The sequence below is a fragment of the Arachis ipaensis genome, chromosome B08, assembly GCF_000816755.2.
Source record: "Arachis ipaensis cultivar K30076 chromosome B08, Araip1.1, whole genome shotgun sequence".
NCBI classification, from domain to species: Eukaryota; Viridiplantae; Streptophyta; class Magnoliopsida; order Fabales; family Fabaceae; genus Arachis; species Arachis ipaensis.
In genome coordinates, this window is record NC_029792.2 from 2,519,502 (window position 1) to 2,530,303 (window position 10,802).

Below are 10,802 nucleotides of genomic sequence, written 5' to 3' on the forward strand. Positions count from 1 at the left end.
CATATAATAATGTAATCTATTTTTACTATACATAATGAAAATATGAAAAAGATTTATATATAATTTTATTTGTTAAAATACCTTTTACCAATATACAATCCATAAAATATATTTTGTAATGTGTTCCTGCGTATGAAGTCGAGGTATAACAACTCCTTCTACTAGCGAATGTGTCCAGGTGGAAGAGGTATACGTCGGCTGAACTGTAACACCTGTAAAAAATACTCCGACACTCAAGTAAGAATGTGAATTAAGTGAGAAAGTGATAATGAAATTAGAGTGAATTATGTGACCTCTCTTCTAAGGTTATTTACTTGCTTATATAAGCATGTAGTTTGTTCAGTTGGAGCTTGTTTCGGGATTTTTTACGTTTAATGCAGTCAGTTTTGATGATAACGTTTGACTTGGTTTGAGAAGGTTCGAGCTTTGTTAAGCTCATCCGGATTTTGTGGTAACAGTTTTGGAGATAGTTTTTGACTTGGTAGGAGCTGTTATCAGATTACGTAGCCGAGTTCTGACTTGACTTTTTCGGGTTATTAGCCGAGTTTAATTTTGGGTTGTTAGCCGAGGTATAGGGTACGTATCATAGCCCCCAAACTTGCCTTGTGTTCCAGAGGAAACATAGGCGAGCTTCTAGTTTCTTCGTATACCTCAGCTATTGTAGGCATGATGCTCCCGAGCTTGCATTTGTTCCTGTCCAGTAATCTACGCCAAGGTATAACTCCTTCTAGTGCTGAGGTATAACTCCTTCTTCCGTGTGTATGGAGTTTTCTGTCCTAAGAGCACAGACGCCAAGCTATACTTCAGTTGTCGAGGAACACCGGAGGAGGTTGGGACCTGTAAAGAGGCTCTAACGCTCAAGTCAGAAAGAATGTTTTAGCTTTCTTTGAAAGAGAAAATAAAAAGGAGAGTTCTCTTGTACTTATCCTGCTATGTTTACTTGGTTCTGTTTATATAAGATTTGTATATGACTTAGTTGTGGTATATATGTTCTCCTCATTCCGAGATATGAGGCATGAATACCGTCCGAGAATCTCACAGAGAATCATTTGGTGGCTTCTTTGAAAAGGTCTTTTTAGGGTTATCAGCAATTAACCGTTTTCTTTTTGAATTTGCTGCACGTGGCCGAGTTATAACACACGCGGCCGACTTATACGGATGGATCACGAACTACTTTATTTTGAATTTGCAAGTGGCCGAGCTATAGTTTACGTGACTGATGTATAAGGACAAATCAGAACTAATCTCTAAATTATAGTTTATATCCGCCGAGTTATAATGACTAAATCACAACCCCCAAGATTGACCTGTTTATTTTTAAGAAAAGTAAGTTGAGCTTTTATGAAAATTGAGTTATAACTCGGCAGGATGTAGAAGAGATGTGGTTGTGTTATAAATCAAAGATATAAGAATTAGCCCCCAAGATCAACCTGATAATCTTGAAAATAAAATTGGACAAGTTTGTCACTGAAAAATGGGTTGCTTATTTCAATATATTTTTGAACGAGCTTATAGGTAATTGTTTGTTGAAATGCTGCCGACTTATAGGTGATTGTTTGTTAGACTGACGCCGACTTATAGGTGTCAGTTTGTTGGACTGAGGCCGACTTATAAGTGTCGATTTGCTTTGATTGATTCAAACTTATAATTATCAGTTTGTTTGAAGTGATTCCGACTTATAAGTGTTGGTTTGTTGAATTGATTCCGACTTATGGTTGCCGGTTTGTTAGATTGGTTCCGACTTATAACTGTCGGTTTGTTTTTGTATGCCGACTTTAATATTAGTTTGCCATAATATGTGTAGAGTGTAAACAATAGCTGAACTAAAGGCATGGATAAAAATAAAGAATGATGAAGTTAAAAATAATATACTCTTTATTGAGGATTACTCTCTTAATATAGAAGGTATAGGATGAAAGTGCCTCATTAAAACCTCTCCAAGCAAAATTCGATGTAGAAAAAAGTCGTGTGAGTAGAAAAAAGAGTACATCTTCGAGCCACAGTTCTTTGCCTAGTAGTGCTTGAAGGGTATAAGTCCTCTGCCGATCAATTTGTTGATTCAAAAAGATCCTCCTGGTCATCTTCTTTTGATTGAGTTGGTTTATTGATCTGTCGAGCTTCTCTAAGCTCTTCTATTTCCATCTGTCCAACTGCTTTTTCTCGAAATTTTGCTAAAGTCTTTAGCTTGGTCACGGCTATAGTCTCTTGAAATTTTTCAGGACGGAGGCCGCTTTTAAGTGCGTGCAGGTGGACCTCGGGACTGAGGTCTGAGATCTCTATAGCTACCGTGGCGAATCGTGTCATATAGTCCTTCAGGCTCTCGTGTTGTCCTTGTTTGATAGTGCTGAGGTAGTTTGATCCGTGTACGTATATCCTTGATGCGGCGAAGTAATCAATGAAAGACCTCGCCAGCTCTTCAAAGGAAGAAATTGTACCTGCAGATAATTTAGAGAACCACAGTAAAGCAGCACCATCGAGATAAGTGGAAAAAGTTCGGCAGAGTACGAGCTCATTATTAGCGCCGTTAAAAAATATCATGGACTGGAATTTTTTAATGTCAGCACGGGGGTCACCAATCCCCTTGTATGGCTCAGGGAGGTGGGCAGCACAAAATTCTTTGGCATTTGGAAATTGGTAATCTCTTCAGAGAAAGGGTTGTCTAACGTCAACTTCTCCTTTGGTGGGGTGATGCTTAGAGGGTCTGTGTTGCCCAAGGCCGAGCTTTTGGAGTTTCCTTCCTCGTTCTTTCTGGCATTATTATGGGCGGACAGCTCGGCTATCCTTCGAACTTCTCCATGGAGTTCAGCAATCTGAGTTGGAAGCTCGGCCTGTGTGGGCTGATGAACCCCGTTATCGGCCATGTTGGAAGATCGGAAATCCTGCAAAAAAAAAAAAAAAGAGTAAAGAGCTGGGTATGAAGTTGAGGTATAACAACTCCTTCTACTAGCGACTGTGTCCAGGTGGAAGAGGTATACGTCGATTGAACTGGAACACCGCGGCGGGAGCACCTGCAAAAAGCACTCCGACGTTCAAGTAAGAACGTGAATTAAGTGAGAAAGTGATAATGAAATTATAGTGAATTATGTGACCTCTCTTCCAAGCTTATTTACTTGCTTATACAGGCATGTAGTTTGTTCAATTGGAGATTGTTTCGGGATTTTTCATGCTCTGCAGTCAGTTTTGATGATAACGTTTGACTTGGTTTGAGAAGGTTCGAGCTTTGTTAAGCTCGTCCGAATTTTGTGGTAACGGTTTTGGAGATAGTTTTTGACTTGTTAAGAGCTGTTATCAGATTACATAGCCGAACTCTGACTTAACTTTTCCAAATTATTAGCCGAGTTTAATTTTAGGTTGTTAGCCGAGATATAAAGTACGTATCATAATGCATAAAGATTTAAATCCATTACTTTTTAATTTAAACATAAAATATTTACCTTCTTAGTTCACATTATATTTGTTATTAAGGTACATATTTCATTAATAAACACATTAGTGGTTATTATAATATAGTTATTGGTAGCTACCAACTAATTATAATTTAAATAGCATAGTCTTTTCATACTCACCTAAAAATCGCGAATTCAAGTCTCGCTTCTAGCTTAAACAAAAAAATAGTTACTGGTACGGTGGCCATATCGGACGGGGATGAGTCCCACATGTGGACATGTGAAGTGCACAAGCGATGGTCAGGTCCAGAAGATAGAACTTCCCTCTATAATTCTACCATTTATTCGCAAACACCCTATAGTTCCCACGGTTCTATGCATTAATTAATTTTCGGTAAGATTATTTGAAAATGTCCGGTGTTAATTTTCGTCATACTTACCAACCACTAAATTAATTACGAGCAGACAGATTCTGTATGAATATAATGTGGGGGAAGTTTACTTTCTTTGACTAGGATATATATCACAATAGGAATATGCGTGGGGAAGATCTATTATTAACCGCTGAAAGGGATTGAACTTGAGTGAGTAGCAAGGTTTCTTCGCTATACTATGTATTACATAAAATCGGTACTTAAATTACTACGTCAATTAAAAAACTAAATTAGTTATGACAATTAGTTAAAAAGAAGTACAGAGTTAGTTAAATTAACATTTCTATATATAAAGGAATGGTTAATTGAATTAATAACAAATTCATTTTATATTTGATACGTCACCCTTATCTTCGGCCGCCTGAAAAGCTCGGCACGTGAGCAGATAAGTTCATCCTCACCCATTCGAAGAAATAGGAAACGTGCTCAAACAAACAAAATCACCAAAACTGAATATCATAACCAATCTACAAACTAGGACTTATCCACCAACGGGTAAAAACAACTCCTATAAAACCGAGTTAATATCCTCGGTTAGGTCTCAAGTTCCATTCTCAGTCTTCACATTTACTTAATTACTCTCACTCGAGATTATCACTAACTTGAGCGTCGGAGTATCTTTTGCAGGTATTCCCGCCGCGGTATTCGTTCCAGGCCGACGTATAGCTCTTCCTCTCTGACGACTGTTTACTCGGAGTCGCTAAGCTCGGCCACCCCAGTGCCAGGACGAAACACATGGCGCCCACCGTGGGGCCGGAATACATCTAACCCCACTTTTTCCTTTGTTTAGTCTTTTGCTCTTTTTTGCAGGATTCTCAATCCTCGAACATGGCTGACAAAGAAAGTCCACAACTCACACAAGCTGAGCTTCTGGCCTAAATCGCTGAACTTCAGGCAGAAGTGCAGAGAATAGCCGAACTATCAATGCAGAACAATGGAGAAAGCTCTAAAAGCTCGGCTCAAGGCAACACAGATCCCTTAAACATCACTCCGCCAAAGGAGAAGCTTACCCTCGACAACCCTTTCTCCGACGAAATCACCAAGTTCCAGATGCCGAAAAACTTTGTATTACCTACAACGCTGGAACCGTACAAGGGGTTCAGTGATCCCCGAGCTCACATCAAAAAGTTCCAATCCATGATGTTCTTTAACGGCGCTAACAATGAGCCTGTGCTTTGCCGGGCTTTTCCTACTTATCTTGATGGTGCTGCATTACTGTGGTTTTCTAAACTGTCTGCAGGTTCGATTTCCTCCTTTGAAGAACTGGCGAGATCTTTTATCGACTATTTCGCCGCATCAAGAATATACGTTCACAGATCAGACTACCTCGGCACAATCAAACAAGGACAACACGAAGGTCTAAAAGACTACATGACCCGATTTGCCGAAGCCACTATGGAGATTCCAGACTTAGACCCCGCAGTCCACTTACATGCAATCAAGACCGACCTCCGACCCAGAAAATTTCGAGAAACAATTGCAATAACCAAACCAAAGTCACTTGAGGAGTTCAGAGAAAGGGCCACGGGCCAGATGGAAATAGAAGAGCTTAGACAAGCTCGGCGGATCAATAAACCAACTCAATCAAAAGAAGATGACCAGGAGGATCTTTGTGAATCAATAAATTGATCGGCAAGAGACTTATACCCTTCAAGCACTACTAGGCAAAGAACTATGGCTCGAAGATGTACTCTTTTTTCCACTCACACGACTTTTTTCTACACCGAATTTTGCTTGGAGAGATTTTTAATGAGGCACTTTCATCCTATATCTTTTATATTAAGAAGGTAATTCTCAATAAAGAGTATATTATTTTTAACTTCATCATTCTTTATTTTTATCTATGCCTTTAGTTCAGCAATTGTTTACGCTCTACACATATTATGGCAAACTAATATTAAAGTCGGCATACAAAAACAAACCGACAGTTATAAGTCGGAACCAATCTAACAAATCAGCAACCATAAGTCGGAGTCAATACAACAAGCCAACACCTATAAGTTGGAATCAATCCAAACAAACCGACACCTATAAGTCGGAATCACTCCAAACAAACTGATGATTATAAGTTTGAATCAATCAAAGCAAACCGACACCTATAAGTCGGCGCCATTCCAACAAACAATCATCTATAAGCTTGTTAAAAAATATATTGAAATAAGCAACCCATTTTTCCATGACAAACTTGTCCAATTTTATTTTCAAGATTATCAGGTTGATCTTGGGGGCTAATCCTCATATCTCCGAATTATAACACAACTGCATCTCTTCTATATCCTGCCGAGTTATACCTCAAAAGCTCAACCTGCTTCTCTTAAAAATAAACAGGTCACGCTTGGAGGCTATAATATGGTCACTATAACTCGGCGAATACAAGCTATAATTCGGAGATTAAGTCTAATCTATCCTTATAAGTCGGCCACGTAAGCTATAGCTCGGCCGCTTGCAAATTCAAAACAAAGCAGTTCGTAATCCATCCGTATAAGTCGGCCGCATGTGCTATAACTCGGCCACGTGCAGCAAATTCAAAAAGAGAACGGTTACTTGTTGAGAACCCTAAAAAGATCTTTTCAAAGAAGTCACAAAATGATTCTCTGCGAGATTCTCGGACCGTATCCATGCCTCATGGTACATAACGTATACCTCGGCTATCATAACAAACGTGTACCTCAGCACAAAACAAAATCAAATAATAACAACCCGCAAAATCCGGATGAGCTATGTAAAGCTCGGAACCACAGCGAACAAGTCAAACGTTATCCTTATGGATAACTTCGGCAAACCGGAGAATCCCGAAACTAACTCCAACTAAGCAACCTCAAACGCCTATATAAACAGATGTAAGGAGCATATACGACAACAAGTCAGCGACCGAGGATTGCGACATTCCTGGTTCGAAAGCTCGCCTTAGTCCTGTCCAAACCAAGGCAAGCTTGGGGGCTATGATACGTCACCCTTATCCTCGGCCGCCCGAAAAGCTCGGCACGTGAGCAGATAAGCTCGGCCTCACCCATTCGAAGAAATAGGAAACGTGCTCAAACAAACAAAATCACCAAAACTGAATATCATAACCAACCTACAAACTAGGACTTATCCACCAACGGGTAAAAACAACTCCTATAAAACCGAGCTAATATCCTCGGTTAGGTCTCAGGTTCCATTCTCAGTCTTCACATTTACTTAATTACTCTCACTCGAGATTATCACTAACTTGAGCGTCGGAGTATCTTTTGCAGGTATTCCCGCCGCGGTGTTCGTTCCAGGCCGACGTATAGCTCTTCCTCTCTGACGACTGTTTGTTCGGAGTCGCTAAGCTCGGCCACCCCAGTGCCAGGACGAAACAATATTTATACAATATTTCTTGTACTTTTATATATTTTTTTCTTCTTAAAATAAATAAAACATCAATGTTTTTGAAATATTTAAAATTTTTCTTGAACTTTAAAAGCTCTAAGACGCATAACTTCGCATGTACATGATCAAATGGGTCAAATTTCATAGCCCGAGCCTATGGGTTAAACCATCAAAGGTTTTGTTCTATCCACGTATTAATATCTAAATTTGTCCTTGAAATTATATTCACATCTTGATATTATTTTTATATTTTAAATTATTCAATCATGTTATTTGTGACTCACACGTTAGTCTTTGATATCCTTTTGTCATAGAATTGTTAACGATAAGTTAAGATAGATTGATTAGTGAAATTTTTTAGAATAAACTACTATTTTTATTTATGAAAATTAAAAATACTGACAGATTTATTTATAAAAAAAATGACTATTTGTATTTATAAAACATGAATTTCATATAATAAAATTATCCTTATCATCATCGTTTTCAACATTTTATTAAATTTAGAACAGAGTACTACCACCTAATTCTCTTGCAACAAATCAATTGCCAAACTCAAACAGATCTTGTGGAAAATTGAATGAATTGAGCAATTCTTACCTAAGCCAAATTCTGAGAGGCAGAAGTGAGCTTATTCTGTTTCAGCTTTGTTTCGACGAGAGAGACGCTAACTACGGTAGTTGCTCTGAAGCTTCGGCGACTGAGAAGCTGATGACGATCGTCGGCAGTTCGTTGGAGTAGAAGAGAGGGTGAGAACAAGGGCTGAGTTAGAGTTCGGTGGAGGAAGTGCGAGACTGGTGAGTGGCTCATTGGCGGTGGTCTAGACCGAGAGAAAGAACGACTGGGATGGTGAGGGTGGCTCAGGTTTATCGCATATGGTAGAGACGACGGTGGTTTACGGCAGTTCTGGCGGCTGGAAGTGTGGACGGCGATGATGACAGGGTTGTGATGGTAGTTCGGAGGTCTCTGGTTCTTGAAGAGGAAAGAAAAAGAGGAAGAAGAGGAGAAGGAGAAGTGAATTAGGGTTTGGTAGTTTAAAACAGATGGCGAAAGAGACAAAAAGAGAGAGAGCTCGCCATGGTTTTGGTTCGCAAAGGGAACCGCAGTGGTGGCAGCTGATGCGATGGCCCGTCGCCGGTGAAGAGAGGAGAGCGGGGGCACTGCAGCTCTAGGGTTGCTGGCGGTGGAAAAGCATGGGCTGGTGCGAAGGTTCTCTGGTCGGCGAAGACGAGACAGGGAAGGAGAGAAGGAAGGGTGGCCACGGTAGAAGGAGGACGGCAGCGGTGACAACTATGATGCATGGACACTGACACGGACATGGGACATGCCGACACGCGAATTTTAAAATCTTATAAGACACGGGGACACGCATACATGTAAAATGTAAAGTATTTTTTAGATAAATCGTAATGATATTTTGATATTTTATTGATATTAAAATATAAAGGGTTAAGTACGATTTTGTTCCCTAACGTAGAGTGCGGAAATTTATGTCGTCCCCGACCTTTTTTCGCTACAAAATGGTCCCGAAAGTTTCAGTTTATTTTAAAATCGTATTTTTTACCAAAATTTTATTTTTTATTACTAAATTACCCTTGATTAAAAAAATATAAAATAAGAGCCGCCGTCGTCTTGGGCCCGTCGTCGTTGTGGAGCTGCGTCATCGTACTGGGCTCGTCGCCGCCGTTGAGCCACCGTCGCTGACCACGAAGAGAGAGAGAGGGATTCGCGTCCTCCACTGTCGCCACTACTTCTGGTCCTTGCCGCTTATAGTCCTTGTCCCTCACCGTTCGCTGTTGTTCCTCCCTACTCGTCGCTCTCCTCGCCGCTCGTCACTGTTCCCCGCGTTCTCGCCGTTCGTCATTGCTCCCCGCGTTCTCGTCGCTGCTGCTCCACGACCCTCACCGCCCATATTGAATTGTGGCTTGATTTGTAATTTCTGTTGACGTTGCTTGTAGCTGCTGTGGTTGAACTAGTAAATTGAAATCCGATTCTTCTTCTTCTGTGTGAACTGGATTTCTTATTTGCCTTACATGATCAAAATTTGTTGTGAAATTTTCTACTCGTAGATCTATTTTCAAATTGTTGTCTGATGAATATCTGAATTTTTTGCATGATGTATATTCTGATTTGTTGATGTTGCTGCAATGTCATGCTCTATTGATTGGGTGAATCTCTGTTTCTGATTTGGCTTGAATATGGAATATTGGATGCTGCTGAATTTGTTGATTATTGTTTAAGTATCTTGGTCCGTTTTTTATAATCTGCAAGTTTTTGAAAACGAGTTTTAATTTGATCCCAACTCAAATCCGAGGAATTACTATGAAAATAAGTTTATTAGTTATGGAAATCACTGCGCACAGATGAAGAAGATGAAGAAGCAGAGCAAGAGAGGAGATGACGAAACTGTGATAGGGGGAGGGTATAATTGTCCAAAGGATGATTTTAAAACAACTTGAAACCTTCGAGGCCATTTTGTAGCGAAAAAAAGGTAGGGGACGAAATAAATTTTCGGCCTCTATGTTAGGGACCAAAATCGTGCTTAACCCAAATATAAATTAATTTTTAATTATTTTTAATGTCTTATTTTAATTATATCAAATATTTAAAATATTTTTTATTTTAATAAATAATAATATATACTATATCTAAATTTATTTCAAGAATATATGTTAAGAATAAGACTGGATACGCTGACACGTGATGGTATTTAGGTGTGTCCAAGCATATCTGGAGAAGAATTTTTTACTTTTTATTAAGACACGGTTGGACACAGCAAACACGCATATCGGATGAATGTCAGTGAGTGTCGTGTCTGAAATGTGTCTGACACACAGACACGGCAACTCAGCAAAGTGTCCGTGTTTCATAGGGTGAGAGAGAGAGGATGGAGTTAGTGGTGGTGGTAAGGTGATGAGCAGATGAGGATGATGAAATTGTTAGTGGGGAGGAAAAGATGATGCAAATGATGATAAGAGTAATTTGAGAGTTTTATTGTATGAAATCCATGTTTTATGGGTACAAATGATATTTTTTTTTTATGGATAGATCTGTCAGCGTTTTCAATTTTCATGGATAAAAATAGTAATTTACTCAACTTTTTATCTAAATTTACTCCATAAAAAATTAATTCTTAAGTAAAATAAAGATTGTATTTTAAATGTTTTATTAGAAGCAAATTTAGGTTCAAAAAAAAATTCAATTGCCATTTTAGATATCAGTTAAAAAATTTAGTGGAATAGTCGTTAGTTCATCACACATTATTAACAATTCTATGACAAAAAGAAAAAGCTAGATTGAGTCGCGAGCATAACTTTTAGCGGGTAATATGAGTATTAACTCTTTCACACGCTGTAGCCGTGTTCTAACAGAGTTAGAGTGAATTTTATTTGAGTAACTTTTTTTTTGGTATTTTTATTTGAGTAACTAAATTTAATAAAATCACTGTTTCGTTTTTTTTTTCTGAGGTGGGTAGGGCCATTTTGTTTTCGTTTATTTTTAGGTTAGCCAGTAGTTTTTTGGGGCTGGGCCAGTAGTGCCAACTGCCCATAAATTCGGCGTCCATATACCATATAACATGATCAACCCATTTAATCTGAGCCCAACTTATTCCATTTTTATGCCTTAA